Source organism: Caretta caretta, chromosome 9 (genome assembly GCF_965140235.1).
Source record: "Caretta caretta isolate rCarCar2 chromosome 9, rCarCar1.hap1, whole genome shotgun sequence".
Lineage (NCBI taxonomy): Eukaryota > Metazoa > Chordata > Testudines > Cheloniidae > Caretta > Caretta caretta.
In genome coordinates, this window is record NC_134214.1 from 91,978,178 (window position 1) to 91,990,288 (window position 12,111).

At 42.8% G+C, this 12,111-nt stretch overlaps 1 long non-coding RNA gene across 3 annotated transcripts; it reads left to right on the forward strand.

Moving 5' to 3' along the window:
* The first annotated feature begins 95 nt into the window (after positions 1-95).
* On the forward strand, positions 96-9,435 carry LOC142073242 (uncharacterized). 3 transcript variants are annotated; one of them, XR_012670019.1, is made up of 3 exons: positions 96-971; positions 2,766-3,012; positions 6,917-9,435. It is a non-coding gene; the product is annotated as an uncharacterized LOC142073242 (long non-coding RNA). The 3 variants fall into 3 exon arrangements; XR_012670020.1 differs by having other exon boundaries at positions 2,766-2,932; XR_012670018.1 differs by lacking the exon at positions 6,917-9,435 and having other exon boundaries at positions 2,766-3,981.
* Positions 9,436-12,111: the final 2,676 nt, after the last annotated feature.

The following is a 12,111-nucleotide window of genomic DNA, read 5'->3' on the forward strand; positions in this document are numbered from 1 at the left end:
CCCGCCATTGGCAGGCCAGCTCATGAATATGTATCGAGGCCGGGCACCGATTGGCCGGCGCCGGCCCGGGTCATTCATTCAAAAGAACACCCGCCTGGGGAAGAGGAGCCGGGCGCTGGGTAGCTGGGGAAAAGTTTACAGCGTGGGCTGGGGCTGCTGCCCGGGCCAGCCCGGCCTCCCGCCTGCCGGCGCCCGCTGCCCCAGCGCCCACACTTCTGCATCGGCCATATCTGCGGGACCATGGGCTCTGCTCCGCGCTCCTGTGCGCCCAGCCCCGCTCCGCTTAGCCGGCATCTGCCCGCAAGTCCAGGGGCTGTCTAAAGCCTGCGACCGGCTGCCTTCGGTGCATGTGTCAAACTCCAGCCGCAGGGTCAGGGCAGTGCCAGGCAGCGTAAAAACCGGAGCTGGCGGGCCTGGGGCGGGGGAATCCGCTCCCCTGTTAACTACGGGGAAACCCAGCGTGGTTTCAAATAAATAATACTCACGTTGTGTGCTCAGGAAAAATGACTCCAAATCCCACGTCCTGCCAACCGCGCTTTCGGGGCATTCTCTGCACAGAAGACTTGCCTTGAATGAGTCCGCTTCCCCTCCCTGCTCAAAGTCTGAGATTGCTGCGTTCTGGGGGAATCGATGCGGAGCGGAGCAAAAGCCAGGCCTGGAAAGACAAGAGTTTGCAGTGGCAACATTCCGTGCGAAAGGAAACGGGGCTTTCAGTTGTAGTGAGATCTTTACCCGCCACTGGGATGAGTGAAATCCAGCAACTGGTGGGTTTAACAGCTGGGAGGAGCTCATTCTTTATTTTGACACGATATACATTTTATACACGGAGCATACAGTTGAAAATGAGATTGGACCGGAGAGAAAAGCAGAAGGCGGGGGATCCTAAATGCAGAAAGAAAGAATTCAAAGGAGGAGAAAGATTCAAAAAAGAAGATGAGAGAAACGAAGAGAAGAGGAAATAGGAACCAGAGGTAGGAGCTGACAGAAATAAAAGAATATGATAAGGGAGAGAAGAGAGCAGAAAAAGCATTTCAGGGGACAGGATGGAAACAACTGGCCTTTAATAGCCATTTATTGGTAATTTCTGCCCCAAACCAGTAAAGGCCTGATTGTGATTTCAATGAGTATTTGCAGAATAATTAGTTACTACCCACTGTAAACAGTAACAGAACTCAGAGTAGCAGCTGGTGTAGTCCGTATTCGCAAAAAGAAAAGGAGTACTTGTGGCACCTTAGAGGCTAACAAATTTATTTGAGCATAAGCTTTCGTGAGCTACAGCTCACTTCATCGGATGCCGAAATCTTATGCTCAAATAAATTTGTTAGTCTCTAAGGTGCCACAAGTACTCCTTTTCTTTTTAGTAACAGAACTGGGGGTCTGGAATCAACTCTGATGGCATTTGTTATAAATAATAGAGAAAAGAACTAAACAAGAAAAAACTGAGTTTCATCTAAATTATTCATATAAACTGCAACAAAAACAAAAAATACAAAGAATCCAAGAACTAGACCTGCTTCTGCAGTTTGGTCTGTATAAAATATTCTGGGATTTAGCTTTTATTAGTGGAGCATGTTGTAGTTTATGAAACCTGTAGACAGCACCTTCCAGCTGAGCAATCTTAACACAGCTCTGTGACTCATACAGGAAAAGTCCCTCCCTTTTGGATCACCTGAAAGAGAATTTTCCTACAGAGCATCTGCCAAATGGTTAAACTGGGTACTAGTGGCCTACCGCAGGTTGGCTGGGTGAGAAAACAGATCTGTTATTTTAAGGCTGGAGTGGTATGACTCAGAAACCACTACATACAGTACACTCAGAGTGGTTTTTTGTGAGCAACAAAATAAAAATAATGATGGGATAGATGGGTGGTCTTTAGGAATGGCCCTGTTTCCCCACTCTTTCCCCAACATCCCCTTTTAAAGATACTATAGAATCTCAGAGTTACGAACACCAGAGTTAGGAACTGACCGGTCAACCACACCCCTCATTTGGACCTGGAAGTACACAATTAGGCAGCAGCAGAGACAAAAAAAGGAAATACAGTACAGTACTGTGTTAAAAGTAAACGACCAAAAAAATAAAGGGAAAGTTTTTTTATAAACAAAGATTTGACAAGATAAGGAAAATTCCTGTGTTTCATTTAAATTAAGATAGTTAAAAGCAGCATTTTTCTTCTACATAGTAAAGTTTCAATTCTGTCAGTGTTCAGCCCTAATCTTTTGAAAGAATAACCATAATGTTTCGTTCAGAGTTACGAACAACTTCTCTTTTTGAGGTGGTTGTAACTCTGAGGTTCTACTGTAGTTTAACTGGTGTTTTAAGGAAGGACAATAGAAATCAGAGAATTTTAGCAAAACCTACACAGAATTTCTCCCCAAAGCTGCTAAGTTCCATTCAAGATTTTGACCAAAATTCTGCTTTGATTTCTCATTCATTTTTGGCTTTAATTGGCCCCTGCCCTGTTTCTGTATTTTAAAACCAAAGGGCATAAGTCAAGGGAAAGGGATCCATTCATAAATGTTAATGAGGCTACTCAAGTGACCATTATTTTGGAGAAACCTCACAATATAAGGCAAACAACACTACCACAGCAGAATCCCTTTCTAGCTGACAACACGATAAGCAACACTTTCACCTATTGTTAAGGATAGTTACTGGTATCTCAAAACATTTTAAGAATTCAGTCTTGGTGATGACAACATGACGCTGTGGGATTTGTGTTTTGAATTTTCATGCCGCGCTTTATTCCCTTTCTCACTGCCAAGGCCATTACAGGCTGGGAGCACTATGGAGGCAGCATGAGGAGGCCTTGCCGGAAGGGCACGACTAACGTCTCTGACATGACCTCTATAGCCAAGCAAGGAGCAGCACTGATGATCTCCAAAGAGCCCATCCCATGCCAAGGAAAGTCACCACCAGGGAAGAATCAGAGGCAAGCAAGTGTGTCCTAAAGGCCCTGGGAAAACAGACATGACTCTACTAGCATTGACAACAAAAGAGTTGGCATTTAGGGTATGTCTTCACTGCACAGGTAACCAGGGTGACTGGTACATGGGTCTCAGCACCTGGGATAGGCTAACCCAGGTGAGACTATTCTGTATCCTCACTGTTTCTGCATTTGCGCATGTAGTCTCTGGGCATATATCCCATGGTTCTTTGTGGTAAAACGCTATACGATTCTTTCCCAGCCAGTTATGTCAACTTCAGGAGACTTTGAGGGAATTGTGGGAAGGCCTGAGGGGACTATCAACATTCAAGTTATTTAGCCTGCATCCTTACTTCACATTGAGCAGATTCCAGCCCAAGTGAAAGTGTAGCTTGGGCTCCAACCTATACCCGCCCTGGTTAGGTAAACTAGCCCAGGGTTAAAGCACCTACAAACTCAATTAAAAGGACTTCCTGTGGTGGTAGGATGGTGGTAAGGGGGATTTGGGCTAACACTCAGTTTAACTGTGCAGTGAAAACATATTTAAGAGTAGGAGGTTCAAAGACGCAGCTTTGTGTAACTCTGGTCCTGTGGAGCAGAATTAGGCCAAACCTGAGGACTTTTGAAACTCCCACCCTGAACTGTTAACTTTTTTTGATTCCTTCAGAGTGCAGAGTGATGCAGAAGTACTTGGAAACAGCCTTTAACAATAGCAGCAAATGAAGTGTTCATTGACCCTGTTCATTTCAATAGCACATTAACTCAAAAATTCAGTTACGGCAGTTTAGGGTGGGATTTTTCAAAAGCACTCAGCTCTGGCCGAACTGGGCTCTGGTGGAAGTCAATGGACTCCTGGGTTAACATGCTAGTGAGATGAATTGAAACAATTAACACATCTCTTGCTGCTGCTGTTTAATGCTGATTATAGATAACCCAGTATCACTTCACCTAAAGAAGTGATACTGAGTTACCTACTGAGTACTGAAGAAGCATCTGAAGTGGGGTTTTTACCCACAAAAGCTTGTGCTCAAATAAATCTGTTAGTCTTTAAGGTGCCACTGGACTCCTTGTTGTTTTTATGGGTAACCCAGTATCACGTCACACTTTGAAGCTTTCTTTGCAACTTCAGTGCCTTAAAACTTATTTTTTTAAATTGAAAGCTCAAATTGTGTAGAAAACAGAATTCCAAAGATCTATATACAGGCCTTAATTTCTTGCAATATGTGGAAATTCCACATACACTGATTTGGTGTCTGTGGTTTTGAGACTGAATTCCAACCCAAGAAACTATAGTATCTCAGCCAGTGAGACTATTTCCACTTTAACCTGTAAAACAAAAGAGTTATCTTAAATACATGCTGAAAACAGAAAATGCAATTTGCAATGGTATTTAAAGAGCATGCCTGTCCCTGCAAGTTCAGAGAGCCAGAGGTTACTATGATCCTAATTTAACTCTATGGGAAACTTAATATTGCACCAATTAAATATTAGTCCAGCTGAATAGATAACCCTGAGTCCCCTATTCTGATAGTTTTAGCAGTGACTGCAGGTCCCAATATATAAACACATCCGCATTACCCCCATTGGCACTCAGAAGTAATTATTGTCAAATGAATTTAACTGGGGGGTGGAAAGGAATATATATTTTAAATAAATACTTAATCAATAGACAGATTAGGCAGCAGTTCAAACCCTTCCTCCAGCATAAACAGGGGGGAGGGAGAGAGATAAACAGAAGCTGACACTTATCTTTATATATAGGTATAGGTTGAATTCACCATCAGTTTTTCTCTGCCACTTTCTCTCTAGTTGTGTCTGATTTTTCCTTTGCTCTTTATTTAGCTCAGTTTCACACCCCCAGCATGGTTCTTTATCCATATACATTGTCCTACTCTGTCCTCCCCTCCCTCTTCCTCAAGCAGGTTGTTCTGCTGTGACTATTTCTTTCAGATTTCTTATGTCCCGCTATCCACTTCCACCTGCCACTTCCAGCAGTCATTGGAAGCTTCTGGTTCCAACATTCCATCCCTTCTTTTTATGGGACATTATCTAAAACATTCTGGACCAAAATTCTAGGCTGGTGGAAATGGATGAAACTCCATTGAAGTCAGTAGAGTTGTGCCCACTGACACTAGCAGAGAACTTGTCTCTCAGTTTGGTGTATGACCAAAATAGAGAAGAAAAGAACCATGTAACACAAATTAAATAATCTAAAAAAATCCATGCCATTTTTTACTGCTTTAAATAATATGTAGACCCTTTTAAAAAAAAAAAAGGAGGATATGACCAGCAGAAATAACCTTTGCAATTTCCCAGAGACTTATATTATGTGAGGATCCAGTCCTAATGCATGTCTAAAAGAGAACTAAAATATCAAGGTTTCCAAGCACTTTAATTTAATCCAGACCATATTCAGTTTTAATAATAGTCATTATAATCCAGCTACTACACCAGATCAAGGTTCATAGCATTCCATATTGCAAGGAAATACATTGGTATCCTCTGTCTGTACCCTATAGTATATTTCTTCTCTCTGTAAATTGTCTCAACGGCTCCTGTGTACTCTGTGGCATAACCTGTGTGTACATCTTTTGCACCACAGGGATGTACTGTAATGGACACAACCAGCAACCCACAATGGGGCCATCTCAAAAGCTTTGTAGAGGTTAGCACCCAGAAATTCAGGTGTTTATAGGAGGGTTATCCAGACTTTTAAACTAACAGATTAAGGTTCTTATTAGAAGCAAACACAATGAACCAATCCAAACCTAATGTAACTCTACTGGACATCTGATACAACTACACCTGTACAGTAGTCCAGCCCCTATGAGCAAATTGAAAATAATCCATAAATTAACTGTAAATTGTAGACTACAAGTAATCCACAAAGCAGTAGTTTTCATCACGTCAGGGCCTGCCTAACCCGTAATTGATCACGATGGGAGTTGTGCAGACTGAGCTAAAGGTCAGCTATCATAGATCAATGTCATTCACCTAGAATTAAATTCCCCAATGAAAATAAATGATAAAGGGACTTTTTTAATTTAAAAAAAAGATGTGGATAAGATCAGGTTTTTTCAAGTTATTGTATGAAACAATCCATACTATAAATACAACTGTGTTGAAGACTCCATGACAATACAGTTGACAACTCCTGGTTACAAGATTGCTGGAGTTTGTAGTGTAGATCAGTGTTTCCCAAACTTGGGACGCCGCTTGTTCAGGGAAAGCTCCTGGCGGGCCGGGCCGGTTTGTTTACCTGCCGTGTCCGCAGGTTCAGCCGATTGCAGCTCCCACTGTGCCACTTCCTGCAGCCCCCATTGGCCTGCAGCGGCGAACCGTGGCTAGTGGGAGCCACGATCAGCCGAACCTGCAGACGCGGCAGGTAAAGAAACCGGCCCGGCCCTCCAGGGGCTTTCCCTGAACAAGCAGTGTCCCACGTCTGGGAAACACTGGTGTAGACAGAACCTGAGGTGTGCTCCCTAGCCATGCTAAGGTCTAGGGCATCTAGTCTCTCCCTGTCCATTTAAAAACATTACATATGGCAACAAATAGCCAGTCATCAATCATCATAGCATCCATGAACACTTCTCCCAAACATGTAGCATATACTCATGTTCTGAGGCATCAAGTTATCAGCCTTAAAGGATAGCGAGGGAGAAGCCAATCAGTAGGATAAATTACAGGAGACTTCACAATTAGTGGAAAGCCTGGACAAAGACAATTGGGTTCTAAGAGTTGGCTCCCACACCCAGCGAGGTCAGGGGAACTTTCCCATTGATTTTATTGGTTGATGGATCAATCCCGCTAAAGGTAACCAGGTTGAGACATGTTTGAGAGAATTCCAGAAGAAAGGCACTGGCTACTAAGAATGGCCAGTCTCCACTGGCTTTCAGCGGAAGTGTTTGGTAGGATTACATAAATCATTAGTCCATTATCATAGTTATAAGTGGTTCCTAAATACCCTCTTTGCTGGTTTTGCTCCCACAGTTCACCATGATTTACAGATGACTTGTGCTGGATGAAGCATACAGGGAAATGGTGAGAGTGCTGGTGGCAGAAGTCTTGAGGTGGATCTGATTAGCTGCAGCATGTAACCTCAGCTGTCTTTGATATCTCTAACCATGAAGTTTTGTTGCGACTTCTTCAGTAACTAACAAGAATGGACAGGATTGCTCTTGAATGGTTTCATTGGGAGCCATCTTGGGAGATCCAAAAGGGTGGTTTGGGACAATTCTTCTGTCCCAAAAGCTCTCTCCTATATGACTTGGCATAATCACCTTTCCTATTCAGCATTGATAACAGGCTGTTAGGAGAATTAGTAAGGAAACATGGGCTGCAATATGTTCAGTATGCCGAGGATACTCCACCACATTGGATCTGACTGGTGCAGAGGAACCAATAACCCAGATTCAGAGTGTGGATGGTGCTGAGTTGGCTCAGGCTTAATTCAGATAAGACTGAAGTAGTATTAGGGGAAACAATCAGAAGTGGCAGTGGAAATAACCACACCTTTATTTGGGGCAGTGCACCTACCATTCACAGATCAGGTTCCAATTCCTGGAGTATAGGATCAGATGTTATTAGATGATCAAACAGTTGTACCCAAAAAGGTTCTTTTTCCCCCTCTTTGAACATCTGGCCAGAAGAATGTAGCCTTTTTCCTTTGGTGTAGACCTGGCTACCATCATCCACACCTTTGTCACTTCAAAACTGGACTGCTGTAATGCACAGCACATGGAGATTGCATATTGGGATCACTTGGAGGTGCAAGCTAGTGCAGAAAGTGTATCATACAAGAAGCCTGTAACATGGATACATTTGGGTGCTGCACTGTCTCATGATAGGTTTCTGGATGGAGTTCTAGGATCTGGTCTTATCCCTGAATGGTTTGGAAACCATTACCTGAGGGACTGCCTCTCTCGCTGGGCCATACTGACATAGCTAAGATCACTGGAGGCCCTACAAGCTAGAGCAGGTGTTCTTTGTGAGGAGACTTGACTCTGGAATTCTGTTCCTTCCTTGATTTGTTAACTTTCCGAGCACATGGAAAGGCTTATTTTTCCTAGCAGGCATTTTAGGGCGATTGCATGTCTGTCGGTGAGGGGACTGGAGGCTGTACGATGATTTAGGTGGGGCCTCATGATACGTTTGGGTACAGTAGCTCAAGTTATTGTGGGAGTCTTCATTAGAAACTTTGTAACTGGAAAAAATTGATGAGTTGGATAACTGTAGATTTTTAATTGTGTGTTTTAAGTATTGGGAGGGGCTTAGAGTTCTGCATAGAAAATAGGACAAAATATCCTTAATTAAATAATAAAATGCTACCAATAAACTTTAGTATATTTTGCCCAGTGGTGCTGCTTCCCCCTACTTGGTCATGGGTATGAGACAGCATTTTTTGCCTAAATGGGAAAATAAGTAGTTAGATCAAATCACTCTCATTTCTTCTCCAAGCTGTTATATGCACCCCTGGTGCTGGGGTTATATCACAAGATATATGGGGAGGAGACCCTTGTTAAAACACTGACAGCACATTGCAGGGTAGGGGAGAGCTGGGAAGGAAGAGGAGAAAGGGAGCAAGGAGAAAAGGAAGTACTGAGAATAGGAGTCACCAGCTGCAGAGATTTGGAGTGGGGGTTTAATCCAGATTAGAGTATGATGTGTAATCCAGAGAAAACAAGCAGAGCTGGGATCAGGTTAGGGTCGTGGTCAACCATTAGAATTCTATTCCTTTTCTTTAAAGGGTGTCACACATTCACCACAGGCTACAATTCTTCAGAATTTGCATAAAATTGTTGATAGTTTTCCAAGTCTTGTAAATTCCATGATAGGCCTGTGTATAGGAACAGCACCCGACTAGGAAGGAGTGCTGCATCCAGGTCTACCACCCGATAACTGGAGCAAAAGATAAATCAGCAGAATGGTCAAGAAGAGGGCGGGTCATAATGAATGCAGGGTTGGGGCCTAAACGTATACAGACATATTTTTTGAAATCATATTTCCATTATTTCTCTTCACACAAAACATTAGATACATTGCCATTGTATGCAGTTGTATTTAACATGAATGGCTGTCAAATACTTCCGATGTACTTAAAGAAAAGAGGGTATTTAGAAATTTGGTCATTTAGCATACCGAGAAGAGGGCTCGCGAGCTAGCATGCCAAAATCTTTAGCCAGGTTCTTTGACTAGTAACCTGATCAATCCTGAATAAGCAAAAAGTTATGTACGATGTGGTGTGTTAACATGTGAGTGTAACTTTGCCATAGAAAACCTGAGAGGTGGGTGTACTTAAAGATTTTGCAAACTTCCCAGCCTACTTTCTAGGTTTGCAAACCCATTTCAAGCTTGAAGGCAAATTTTCCTCCAAACCCATGACTGTTGTCTGTGGGCCCAAATCCATCCTCTGTCAAAGCTCCCACTGAAATCAATACAGGTTTTTTTTGATTAAAGATTTACTTGTTGCAATGGAAGGTATTTAATAAAGTAACCCACTATCTCTTATAGTTTGTGTCTTCACCTAAAAGTTGTTTTCTTATCCATCAACTAACAAAACACTAAGAGAGAAGACAAAGAAAGATAAAGAAAAGATCAACAACAACAGAAAGCCAAACAAATTTTGGCTTACCCAGCCCTTCCCTTATGCCCACCAAGCACACCACACCTTCAGGTCATCAACAGCTGTATAGTATATTAGGCTTTAAAAAAAAAAAAAATCCATACAACTCCCATATATAGTGGGAAACTCTGGCATGTTGTCCTGCAATTAACACATCCATGTCAAAATTCTGATCACACTGCTGTGGAACCTCGCTACAGTCAAAGGAGTTACACAGGTGAAAGTAAGGAAAGCCTGTGACCGTATGTATTTAAGTCTAATTAGCCCACAGCATCCAGCGTTGTTAGCAGATTTCCCCCTACGGCTATGCACAATGATCACAGACAAAAATTCAGCAAGGAGGAATGTTTCTCAACATTTTGCTTCCTTGATGTTATATGGAAATGACAAAATGATTTGGTCTCACTGTGAACATTGCAGACTTGGGCTCTAGCTCATCTCTTTCATTCTTTTTCTGTCTCTCCATCAGCTCTTCTGTTTTCCATTGGGTTACATATACACTGTCCCTGGTTGTCATATGCTGGACATTATTGTTATACCCTAGGATTTATTCCCAGCCACAAAATCAGCTGGCAAGGGGTTGAAAGAGAGAGAGACCCAAAACTACCCATTTGGAGGAACTCTCACAGTGGAACATCAACTGCTTCCCTTTTGGATACACCTTCATTGCCAAAAAAACCAAAGGTGTTCTTTTACAGCAAGATAACCAATGCACGTTAGCTATCTCCTTGTAAAATCCTAGTGAAGACAAGGGCCTGTCGTTTTTACCACAATGTGGCTAGGCAAGGTTAAGGTGAACTTCTTCATTCAGCTCCATGGGTGATAACTTTGAAGCCCAATGTTATATAACAGGACAGGAGACTGAGAGCCCGTGTAGGGTCACTCTGGATGCTACAACCCGGTGTAAGATTCAATGCAACTACTGCTCTGAATCCAGTTGTTTCCTCGTAGTATCTTGACGGGAGCTTAGAGAGCTAGGACAGAGGAGATCCTACAGGTGAAGCCTAAGAATGGTGACTTTTTGAGAAGTTTAGGCTGAGGTTTACGTTGTGTTATTGTTTCTGGGTTAATGAGGGCTAATTCCCCACAGGGGTGATGAGTTTGGACACCAGAGTTTGTGTTCTCTATCAAAAACTCAACTCGCTCACAATGACAACACTTAACTAAATCACTGCAGAGCCAGGCCAAAAATACAGAACAAGCTACACTGCTCTTTTGTCAGTAAAACTTTTGTCAGGCAGGGATGTGAAAAAAAAACAACCCTGACTGACAACAGTTTTACTGATGAAAAGCACCGGTGTGGACAGCGCTTTGTTGGCGGGACACGCTTTCCCGCCAACGAAGCTACCCACACTCGTTGGGGGTGGTTTTATTTTGCAGGCAGGAGAGCTCTCTCTTACGAGCAAAGAGTGGCTAAATGGAAGATCTTACAGCGGCACAGGTGTGCCGCGGTAAGGTACACAGTGTAGACGTAGCCTCTAACTAGAATTTACTACTGCTATATTCCTAGCTAGTAGATAACCCTTCCCAACTTCACCTGTTCAGAACTACTGAGCATTACACATGTGCATAGTACTCTGCACTATTATATTTCTGCTTTGCTTTGTCTGTTAGGAGCCAGATCTTTTTCTCATTGATTTCAATAAGAGCAGGATCAGGCACCTAGCATGTATGTTTCATACACACACACTTTATCACATACATACAACTCAGTTACTCATACAGTTACTGAATGTAAAAGCACACGTGCACACACAAATACAAGCCTGATGTTCCAAAAGTCTAAATGCAGAGTAATGCAGTGGCCTTTAATCTCTGGCGATGTTTTAACAACCTGTTCAAGGTCTGTGCTCCTTGTGAAAAAATAATTCATACAAGCCTCACCACATCTGACGCAGTTGGCAGTCTTTGTTCAAAACAGTTACAGTGCTAAGTACAAAATTAATCACTTAGACACAGATTTATGCTGACTTTTACCTGGAAAACGGTGGCCTAGTCAAACACAGGATAAAGAAGATGGAGAGGCATTTGCAGAGCAGACTAGAGGTGAGCTTGCATGATTTCTGTCTCAGCCATATCTAGCCTGAACTTGAATAGAGGGCTTCATTTACCCCAGTATTATAATGCCCAGTCTCATTGCAGTTGTACTGTATCCCACCTGGTATTTTGTGTGCGCCTGGGAATGGCAAGCTAAAGTCTCATTCCTCTATGGTGAGATGACAGGTTTGGGGGCCCACCTGTGAGCCTTGACCCTTTTAATTTACTAGAAACATCTCAAAGGAAGGCTGTGGGATTTTTTCATTTACCGTGTGGAAGTAATCACCATACATTTAAATGGGGAGCTGGTAGGCACACATTTCCCTTTTATACAATATTTGTGTGGGAGTGCCGCTACCTGATGCTCTTACAGTTATTCATGCCGTCTCACATTTCACTGTAAAACATGAGGCTGCAAGAGCTGTTATAAAGGGTGTGATTAATCGAAAAGGGTAAGTAGTGGTAAGCATTGCAGGCCAGTGGGCCAACAAATGTGTAACGCTCAGTAGTTCTGAATAGGTGAAGC